General features: G+C 37.6%; 1 protein-coding gene across 1 annotated transcript in view; it reads right to left on the reverse strand.

Annotated features, from left to right (window-relative positions):
* Nucleotides 1–10,956, reverse strand: part of LOC137047958 (4-galactosyl-N-acetylglucosaminide 3-alpha-L-fucosyltransferase 9-like) — a 56,109-nt gene extending 45,153 nt beyond the window's left edge. The window contains exon 1 of the mRNA XM_067425899.1: nt 10,911–10,956. The gene's annotated coding sequence lies outside the window, so the exon portion shown is untranslated. The remainder of the gene's footprint in view (nt 1–10,910) is intronic.
* Between the last annotated feature and the right edge of the window lie 850 nt (nt 10,957–11,806).

The raw sequence follows: 11,806 nt of genomic DNA on the forward strand, positions 1-11,806 counted from the left end.
CCAACTTTATGGAGATGCAGATTTCATTTTCCAACAGGACTTGGCACCTGCACACAGTTCTAAAGCAACCAGCACCTGGCTTAAGGACCATGGTATCCCTGTTCTTAATTGGCCAGCAAACTCGCCTGACCTTAACCCCATAGAAAATCTGGAGTATTGTGAAGAGGAAGATTCGATATGCCAGACCTAACAATGCAGAAGAGCTAAAGGCCACTATCATCACACTCATAACTCTTGAGCAGTGCCACAGACTGATCGACTCCATGCCACGCCGCATTGCTGCAGTAATTCAGGCAAAAGGAGCTCCAACTAAGTATTGAGTGCTGTACATACTCATACTTTTCATGTTCATACTTTTTCAGTTGGTCAAGATTTCACTGCATTGGTATCAAGTCAATTTTCTAAGATACTGAATTTAGGATTTTTCTTAATTGTTATAATCATCAAAATTAAAAGAAATAAACATTTGAAATAGATCTGTCTGTGTGTAATGAATGAATACAATATACATCTTTCACTTTTTGAATGCAATTGGTTAAATAAATCAACTTTTTGATGATATTCTAATTATATGACCAGCACCTGTATGTGGTCCACCACAAATAATTTACAAATCGTGCAGTTTCACAATGTCAACACAAGGTGGTACTCGATTTTAATGCGTGACTCACAAGCTCACAAAATGTGTTTACTTGAGTACTTGCTGAGCGTCTCTCCATCACACGACCACTGCACAGTGAGAAGTGTTCGAGTTCAGCGTAACATTAGAGGTGTCCAGTACAAGTTGCAAATCTGTCTGTGATCTAATTGAGTTTAAAGCCAGTTGAAATCAACACCACTAACGTACAAATCAGGAGAAGCATTGAGCCGATCCAGTTAGAATACTTTTAACCAACAATCCACCAAAATGAACTGACTGATATTCTATTACATGCTAAAGATGAGGGATGGATTTAAAAAAAATGAGTGTTATTTTCTCTCTTGTAAAAATCCTAGGATTCCCACCTTACCTTTTATATGCTTCCAAAAATACATACAAATCTTGAAAATCCACCAGGGAGACCTATAATTAGTGGAAATGAATCTATTACAGAGCCAGTTTCAAAATTGGTGGACACTTTTATTAGCTTAACCATTAGTTAGTAAACTTCATTCATTTATTCAGAATACAATCCATGTTGAATACCATCAAAAAAAAATGAACACTACTGAATCCTCCATATTAGTGACTATGGACGTTGAATCACAAAAAAAAACATAGACCATAAGGATGGGTTGGAACCCTTATCATACTATTTGGATATGAGATCATCTACTGAAAGGACACCTGCATGTTTTATTGTGCAATTAGCAGAATGGACATTGAATAACAACATTTTCTTGTTTCAAGATGAATTCTATAAACAAATTAAAGGTACAGCTATGGGTGCCTGCTTTGCCCCAAATTATGCACATTTATTTTTGGGAAAAGAAATTAGTATTTTCTGACTTAAATCCATATTTAAAGTATGTGAAATGGTTGGGTAGATATATAGATGACATTATATTGAAATTATTTAGCTGAGGAACACAGCTAAAAGCCAAACCACTTTAATGGTACCTAAAACCCAGGACTGGCACAAACTAAGCTTAAACAAATCAGGCTAGCAAGCTAAACAAGCTTCATGGTACAGGCCCCAAATGCCCTGGACTACTTTGGCTTCTGAACATAATTATCTGTACAGCACTTCTTGCATTCCTTCTTGGATTTACTGTGGTAACAATAATTCTAACTGTGGTATTTTGAGCGAAATGTAGGATAATATATAATTGTATGTATTTTTTTATGTAGACATGTATTCATTGAGTAATAACGTTTACTAGTTTTATCATAAACTTGCAGTTTTGCACATTTGTATTTATATTAAATGTGTTTATAGTCTAAATGCCATGAAGATATTCTAGATATAGGCCTACAGTAGAAACAATGTTTTTATGTTTAACCATGTAGTGAAGTGCCATGCAAGGTTATTATAGTTTTGCTTTTTTAAATTAGTTTTTATTTTATTATCGTTTTCAATTTTGCTACAAATTTCAGTTTAGTTTTAGTTAGTTTTACAAATGGTTTTGCTAGTTTTAGTTTAGTTTTTATTTTGCAAATACATTTCTATTTAGTTTTTATTTATTTAGTTTCAGTTTTAGTTTTAGTAATTATAGTTTAGCAGAGTTACCATAATGAAGTGTAGAGACCAAATCAAGGTTTTTAATTTCAGCAAAGTTTAATTAACAGATTAGAGTTTAATCTTATGTTATCATAGCTATCAAAATCCAGTGTTCGGCACTTTGCGGACGTGAGTTTTTGTTGTAGATGTCTGTCTTTAAAAAAAAAAAAAAAAAAGTGTTGTGTATTGTGCTAATTAATTGAGATTTCTTACAGCTCTTACAGGTTTTTGGCCTTGTCTGTTCCGTTGCTTCTATTACTCTCCCCTTTTTTGTAAGTCGCTTTGGATAAAAGCGTCTGCTAAATGATTAAATGTAAATGTAAAATGTAAATCTTACTAAACATCCTTAAGTGAAATAACTTGATAAACGAGCATTATTGTTTAAACCCAGGACGGTCTTACAAAACATGCAGTAAAGTTGGGTCTTCACCTTTGAGCAAAAAAGCTTGAGTCAAACTATGACCTATACAGGATCTATCTTAAAGAACAAAATAGATGCAACGTAAAATATAAAAGTAAAAATTATAAATTCCAGACAAACTCACTCATAACAGATGAAATATTGTTAAACAATTAAAAGCTTATTTTAATTTCTTCAGTAGTACAATGTAGGCTAGCAGTGTCTACACACTGTTTTGCTCTGTGTGTGTGTGTGTGTGTGTGTGTGTGTGTGTGTGTGTGTGTGTGTGTGTGTGTGTGTGTGTGTGTACATGTTTTTCTAGCCTGGTGAGGACTTCAAACTGAATGCACACACTCATGGGGACTCGTGTCACCTTGGGGACCTAAATTGAGGTCCCCATGGGTACAAAAGCTTATAAATCATACATAATGAGTTCTTTTGAAAATGTAAAAATGTAGAAAGTTTCCTGTGATGGGTAGGTTTAGGGGCAGGGGCAGTGTAGGGGGATAGAATATATGGTTTGTATGGTATAAAAACCATTACGTCTATATGGCAAGTCCCCACAAAGATAGCGCACCAGACATGTGTGTGTGTGTGTGTGTGTGTGTGTTTGTTGTGCTATAATTGTAAAGGGGACCAATGTCCTCACTTATCTAGTAAAATATTATGATAACTGACTAGTAAGGACATTTGACTGGTCCTCACTAGTTAAAAAGGCTTATAAATCAGCCAAAATATGTTTTTATTTAAATCTATTGTTTTGCACGTTCTTGGGATGGGTAGGTTTAGGGATAGGAATTGAGTTAGGGGATATAAAATATCATTAACCTGATATAAAATCAATGGAAGTCCATGCAATGTCCTCACTTATATAGTGAAACAAACCTGTGTGTGTGTCCTGGCATTCCCTACTTTGTGGGGAAATGTCTCCACACAGATAATAATATTATTAGTAGTAAATGATTATGAATACACCTTTGAGCCTGTCAATATTATGCAAACATGAAATCTCAAACGCACAGTAGGCTAGTAACGTTATTTGCTAATATAGTTGCTGACTTTTGCGCCTGCGTCTCTCGTCACGTAAGAAACGGCATTCTAAAACAGTGAGCTTAAAAGAAGTTCAACGTGCATCTCATTACCTTGTGTTATTTCCCCTTTCACTGCCACGGACGCATTGATTCTTTGTGAACTCCCGTTTAGGACTGGCGATGTGTTGCCTGTCTGCGCGCGTCCGTCACAGGACAGCGGTTAATCTCCTCAGCTCACTTGACGCGCAGTAGCGCAATAGACACTCCCTCAACCGCCACAGTCAGATTTTCCACCACATTAAAGAGAGCTTATTAACAACGAAAACGAATATTTATTTTTGCTAATTATTATTTTATTTCAGTTAGTTTTTTAGTAAGAGTAGTTAGTTTCGTTTAGTTTTAGTTTTTTATTTATTCAGATTTTTAAATTTTATTTCAGTTTACGAAAATGTTTTTTGACCAATAGTTTTAGTCTTAGTTTCAGTTTTCGTTTACGAAAATAACCTTGGTGCCATGTGTGGTTTTTACCTGTGGTGATCTAAATAGGGTAGACTACTCGTTAATTTAAATAAGAATAGAGTTTTAACTCAGGAATAATTTACATTTCACCCTTTAAAGCAAGGTTGTTAAAAGTTTTACAGATATTGTTTTCATATTAAATTTACATCTGTGTCCTATCTAAAGAAACTTTACTGTCAACTCAAACTTTTGTCAAATCAGTCATGTCTCCAAGAAACATTTAGGTGATTGTAATGGTAATTGAGCGAAGTTTACATATGAATAAAACGCATTCAATTCTGTCATCATATAAAGTCATCTCTTCAGGAAAAAAATGCTTACTCATGGTATCAAAAATGGTTAATGTAATGATTAACATTATTGTCAACTGAATTTAAGAAAATAATGTTCGCAACTTAAAAGGTTTCATTAAATCAATACATTTGAATTGTTTTACTTGCAGCCATCTACTTAAGTTGTAACAAGCACTGCAACACAAGCATTCTGTTTTCAATAAATTTGTTTTAGAAAGTTTTTAGTTAAGAATTCTCTTGCTTGGGTAACATCTGACAAAACCTGACTGACAGAAAAAAATATAGTTTAGAAGCCATGCGGTTTAGGTTAAGTAAGAAAATGTTGTTGAAAGAAGCTCAACAATAGAACTCCCTTGTCACACAGGTTTATTCGCTCATGTTTACCTCATGAATCATATTACACAATGCTACATCACAAATGATCACAAGAAGTATTTAGAGACTGAAGCCACAATTAAAAATATATAAAGGTCTGTGTATTATACTAGAAAAATATATAACTTTTCAGTAATAAGTAATACATTTGTTTAAAATGAGGGTTAAAAAGTCTGGTTCCACCTCTTTTAAAAACAAGGAGTGTCCATGTTGATTGTTAATGAGATGAACAACACCCATTGTGTAAATATGAGAGGAGCTGTTTTAAAACATCCATGAAAAATGACCACTCTAAGAGCAATGAAAGTCACCACCCATTCCATTGGCCAGGCGATGTCCACTTTGGTGGTCCAGGAGTGATATCTCTGGCTCAACCTGGCCAACATGAGGGAGACCGATAAGTATAGTTCCTGGACTCCCCCGTCTCCAAGGGCTTAGGCATGGAGCCAGCTGTGGGAAGGACGTCCAGCCCACTCAGGCCAGGTGGCAAGCACTGCCATAAGATATCCTGAGATAGGCCACCCTGAGATGGAAGAGACTGCTCTTCAGGAGATGGCTGCAGCACCAATCCTTCCCCCATAGGAGGGCCGAGGAAAATTCTTTGTTCTCATTTTGTTTCTGTTCATCCACTGGCCCCAGAGCGTGCTTAGCGGTGTTCAACGCTCCAATGCCTTGTCGCCAGCAGGGGGGGCTGGCTGTGTTTGGGACGCACACAAAGGGCCTCCCCACACTCACGCATCCCCTCAGCGGAAGCAGGTAAGTGTTGGCCAGCATACCCAGACCCTGCTTCGGGTTCAGAGGCGTTCATTTCATCTCCGTGTCGAAAGAGGGTGCACCTGTGCTCCAGGCGGAGATCACAGTCTGACTGGTGAAGGAACTGATAGAGCTGGTCCCTCCAGCCGATATGAAGACCAACTTTTACAGCCTGTACTTCATTGTACCCAATAACAGGCGGCGGGTTACGGCTGATCTTGGATCTGCAATTCTTGAACGATCCCTTCATGGGCTGCCGTTTTGAATGCTAACGCACTCACTGGCCCCCCACCGTCCGGACCTCTGGAAACTCCATGTCTGGTCCCTGAACAGGATACAAAGGTTCTAGGTAGAGTACTACAGGCTATGGTGGACACCATTACTTCTGCTAGAGCTCCCTCTATGAGGATGTTTGATCATTTCTGTGCTTTCCTTCCTACAAGACAGGTTGGAGCAAAGGCTGTCTCCCCCCTTAAAGTTTATGTTTCCGCTATCACTGCTAATAATGATTTGGTAGGTGGAAAGTCCTTAGGGAAGCACAATCTGATCGTTAGGTTCCTGAGGAGGGCGAGGTGATTGAATCTGCATGGGACCTGTCTCTTGTGCTGATCGTAGTGCAGAGACCTCCCTTTGAGCCTTTGCAGTCAGCAGAGTTAAAAAATTATATCTCTGAAGACAGTACTCCTGATTGCATTGGCCTCCATCAAGAGGGTAGGGGACCTGCAGGTATTTTCAGTCGACGAATCATGCCTGGCATTCGGAGCAGGTAACTGATGTAAACCTGAGACCCCGGCCTGGATATGTGCACAAGGTCCCCACCACTCCCTTCCGGGATCAGATGGTGAGCCTGCAAGCGCTGCCTTCGGAGGAGGCAACCCCAGCCCTAGCTTTTCTCTGTCCTGTTCGTGCCCTGTGGAACGCAAAGCTTCAGGACCTCAGGACTTCAGGACCTCTTCGTCTGTTACGGAAGTCAGCAGAAGGTAAAGGCTATCTCCAAGCAGAGGATGGCCCACTGGATAGTGGATGCCATCATTTTGGCATATGAATCCCAAGACGTGCCTTGCCTGCTCGGGGTTAGAGCTCACTCCACTAGGGGTGTGGCCTCTTCCTGGGCGTTGGCTAGTGGCGCCTCGCTTACAAATATTTGTAGTGCTGCAGGCTGGGCGACACCCAACACGTTCACTAAAGTCAATAGCCTATGCGTAGAGCCGGTATCTTCCTGTGTGCTCACTTCCCATAATCAGTAACACCGAAGTGCCCTTTCTAAGTGTCGGCTTGCTGCGCCATTCCCTTCCCCATGTAATGGATATGTCCGCCTATATGACTTCAGAGCGGCGAACCCTGTCGAGTCCTCCGCAGCCCATGGCAGTAAGACATGGTGGAGCGTCCGACGCCAGGTCTATCACTCGTATGCATTGGTGGAACTTTTGTTAGGCTGGGTTCCATATGTTGTGACGTCCTTGGCGGTCCCATATGTGTTTTCTTCCTCTGTACGGCTCCCTTCGGCGAGCCTGTGTCTTTTCCTCTCAGTTTGGTGTTGCTCCCCAACCTACAATGGCCAGGGCCACCCATACGAATCCGTAAGTTGCACTCCCCACGGCCATTACAACATGTATTTTGCACATGGTAACTCCATGCATGATATGGCTTCCGCAGCAGCCCCCCTGGGCATGCTTTCACAGCATTATTCCAATAGTCTGCTGAGTGGGCCTTGTGGAACACAGCGTCTCCCATTGTGAACTTCCCCGCCCAAAACAGATGGGGTCTGAGGGGCTCTCACGAATGGAAGAGGGAAACGGAAGGGAAAGGAAACGTCTCAGTTACGAAAGGAAACCCTTGTTCCCTGAAGGAGGGAACGGAGAGGTACGTCCTATCGCCACAGTTGCTGTACCATCATTGCTGGCCGAGTCACTAGCTGGGCTCCTCAGTGAAAAACAACAGTGCTTTTCAATCACTTCCGCTTTATACTCGCGCTGCGGGGCGGGGTGCGATACGCAAATCTCACACGCCAATGTTAATTGTCCTGTTCTCTATATCTTGAAGCGGATAGGGGCTCTTTGAAGTGATCCCAATTTGTCTGTGACATCTGGCGTACATCTCCATTCCTTCCTTCAGGGAAAGAGGGTTACTATACGTAATTGAGACGTTATTTTAAGATAAAAACAAATTTGCGGATCGTTTGTGTGTCACACTGTAGGATGTTGCCACACTAAAGGACATAAATGGTGGTGATTACATTAAAGTATTTTATTTAACTTTGAATGAGTCAAAGAAGATAAATCAACATCAAAATGTTTTTTTTTAATCAACAAACTAAACGGTGACTCCATGACAGAGCAAATATGTGATGCGATCTGGGAAAAACCGTCGGATGTCGCGCTTGAACGTTTTCAGCTAGGTCAAAAAATAGGTTGAAAGTCAATATTTTGTCAAAATTGGGTTTCCATTAAATTATTATACTATAACATCTTGTCTATCATTTCTAAAATATTTTGGCAAAATTCACTTGTTTAGTGCAGAAAAAATGCAATTTATAGCGGCAAGCTGAAAAGAAAATGCTTTCTCTAATGTTTACACACGCTCAGCGGCTGAGGTGCAAAAAAAAAAAAAAAACGGCCATAGTTTTCACTCTTTTAACACCACAAAGACAGTTCACAAATCAAAATAAACCCCATTACATGAACAATAAAGGTGTATCAAAGTACAATATTTCCAGATAAAAAGTTCTGAAAACTGTATAAAGTATAAAGGAAATTTTTTTTGCCATTTGTGATGCAGCAGTGAGCTATAATGAACCTGTTCTTTTTTATATTTATTAGAGGTTGAATTCAAATACTGCCAAACTGCCTATACTACTTCTGAATAGGATGTGTACTTTATAAAATGTATATGAAAATTATAGAAATAAATTATTTAGATCACTCAAACCATATGGAAATGGAGGCATTCTTATATGGTCAGTAGAGCTTGGGTGTCATCTAGTGAAAAAGATTGGTACTGCGCCCAAACAAAATCTCACTGAAAGCTAATCTTTTGCTATATCAACCTAGCCTGGATGCCAGCCGAACTTACATTTTTAGGTCAGGCGGTTTGGTCTGGCCTTGATCCATAGAGGAGTAATTATCTCCAAACAGAAACTGTTCGGACCAATGAAATCATCAGGCCGGGCTTTAGACGATGACGGACAGATGATCAACGGTAACGTAATCATTACGTCATCAAAGGGGCTTGGATTATATTTGTTCGAATACGGAGAGCATGTTTGTATATGCATTCACCTTCACAATTTCTCTCAGAAATGATGATCATGTTGGGTAAGTACTCTGTGTATCATTAAATTATTTAATTTTTTTACAACACCGGCAAAGATTTTGTTTATTTCAGTGCGCGTTCAGACAGGGTTGCCAAGTTTTTACAACAAAATCTGCCAACTACTAGCCCTAAACAATAGCTTCTCGGGGGGTTCTTCGGAACAAAATTGTGTTTGGGGGGTAAAATGTGTGTTATTTTGGCAAGGTTGCCTGCTAAAATTCGCACTCATGGGTCTATATATCACATAATAGTCGCTTCAACCCGCGGACATAGAAAACAACTCGCAGAAAAAAACGCGGACTTGGCAACACAGTGCAGTTGAACTCTGTTGACATTTGACAAAGCGTCGCTTCGTTGCTCTGATTGGTTGTAGGTCTATCCAATTGAGGTCTTTCCTGGTTCAGTTGAAACACGCCCCATAATCACAGCCCAGTGGAGCAGTTTCAGACTCCAGCAGTTAGACCACGTCAGGCTAATATCAACCTAAAACTTTTAGGAAAACAATTTGTTCATATTTCTGGCATTAATTGTCTTGTGGTTTTAGAGTAAAGCATGTTTTGTAAAATACATTATTATAAAATATTATTATAAAATATAGTTATTTAGACATGTTTTCCTCAAAAATCTGTTCCTAAAAATCATAGCGACCACCCGACTTCAGATAACCATAACTTTTGTTTCAGACAGGACATATATAGGAAATAAATTCTATATTTGAAAAGGACTTGACCCCAGCTTTCATATGTTATCAAACACTGTAAAGGTAAAATTTCACCATGTGATGGGTTTAAGTAGATCACATCACATATATTTGAAACTTTCACCCCAAAATCTTTTTAATGCAATTTATTTGTTTGTTAAAGAAGAAATAACTTTTAATTTGGTTAATTTGTCAACCTTAAATACATTTTAAGTATATGGCTGCTCTTTTCAAGGCATTATTTCTATTTAGAGTGCAATCTCCTCTGATCTGTATCTCTATACTTCCTTGTTCTCTCCCTCACACCCATTTATCTTCCTCAAAAACAAATGTCACATTGTTTAATTATTTTCAAGAAACTTCATAACAGTAAAAGTATTCTGCCAAACATCACTTTTTTTGTTTTTTGTTTAATATAATTATTGCATTTATGAACACTGAAAATGTTCAAAAAAAAAAAAAAAAGGAGTTGAACACATTTATTTAATTATTTCAAATGCTTTTTAAAGAGACCTTTGTGTCACACCAGTGGATAATATCTGTCACACCACTATTCATTACAAGCTAACATGTCATTAATAGTTAGCAAGACAAATTTGGATAATTTTCCATGAGTTTGTAGTTTAAAAAAAAAAAAATTGTAAAAAAATTAAATTTAGGACTGTCACACCAAAGGAATTGCCCGATTAAAAATCTGGATATATGGTGTCACACCAGAAGATGTGGTTTTCTGTAACAAAATGTATCAAGATCCTGTGCTTTGAGAAATATACGGATGAAAAGAAGATTACCATTTACTAAAATATACACTTGTAAAATTATGCCTGAACTATTTATTAACATTTTTATGCTTTTCTTTTTAATTAAATTTTTTTTGTAATTTATTAAACCATGCTTGAGACAGTCACACCATAGGACAATTTTGAGATTTGTCTCAAAAGTTTTAAAAATCTAATAACACAGCAGTTTTTATAACAACAGGTCCGTGTAAGACAAAGAAATGTTTAACCATTTACTGCATTTTAAATGATGACAATACTAATTATATTCATTTTTATCTTGTGTGACAGTGAAAATGCCATCACATCAACACATGTAAACATCTTAGATAATTCAGGACAGTAGCCTACTTAATAAAAATTTAAAACAAAACATGCATTTTGTAGAATTTCTTATTTAGTTAAAATAATTAACATTTTCACAGATTCTGCGAGAGGTTTACAGACTTTTTCTTGCAACAGTACATGGTATTTGATAAGCGTTTAGTTTTTTTTTTTTACTTAATTTTTTGTTTCAAAATGTTTATGGAGCATAAATTGAACTTACCTGTATTAGAGGAGTAGAGCAACTCAAAATGACAGTTGATGATCAGCCAGGTGCCTTTAGAGAACTGCAGAACCGGTCAGGTGAGATGATAATGACGCTTTATGCAAATATGGGTAGGTTAGTCTTTTCTCCCAGGTGGAAAAGGCACGGTATTTAATGTATCAAAAATATACTTGAAATGCCGGTAGTATGCTTATAATACATTTGTATTTCCAACATGCTTATTTGAAGTGCATTAAAAATATACTGAATTGCATTTTAATATATTAAAAAAAAAGTATATTAAAAGTACATTTGTAATAAATATATGCTTAAATATACTTTTAAGAAATATGTTAAACACAAGCACACTTTTATTATATTTCTAAAAAGTATACTGAAGTACATTGGTAATAAATATATGCTTAATTATACTTTTAAGAAAATATGCAAAACACATGCACATTTTTATTATATTTCTAGAAATACATTGGTAATTAATATTTGCTTAAATATACTTTTAAGAAATATGCTAAACACAAGTGCACTTTTATTATATTTCTTAAATGATATGCGGTTTTGTGCATACTGAGCTTTTTACACTGTGCTTTTTGTTAAAGATTTGGATTCCAATCCTAAACATAGACAAAGTTTCAAAAACTAATGTTGGACGTTTGATAGAGTATTTCTGTGTCAAAAATACTCCTTCCGGTTTCTCACAAGTTTCGGAGAGTTTTTTTCTAGTATGGGTCGGCTTGACGTTAATAGACCGGAAGGTCCTTGTATGGGCCGTACGGGCTCTTCTACGTACGGACGCGAAGGGTGTGCGCGTGTGACTAGAGCGAGAGAGGAAATGCACAGCACCCATGTTTTTTAAAACTTTGTCTATGTTTAGGATGGGAATCCAAGTCTTTAAC

The sequence above is a fragment of the Pseudorasbora parva genome, chromosome 19 (genome assembly GCF_024679245.1).
Source record: "Pseudorasbora parva isolate DD20220531a chromosome 19, ASM2467924v1, whole genome shotgun sequence".
In the NCBI taxonomy this organism is placed as follows: domain Eukaryota; kingdom Metazoa; phylum Chordata; class Actinopteri; order Cypriniformes; family Gobionidae; genus Pseudorasbora; species Pseudorasbora parva.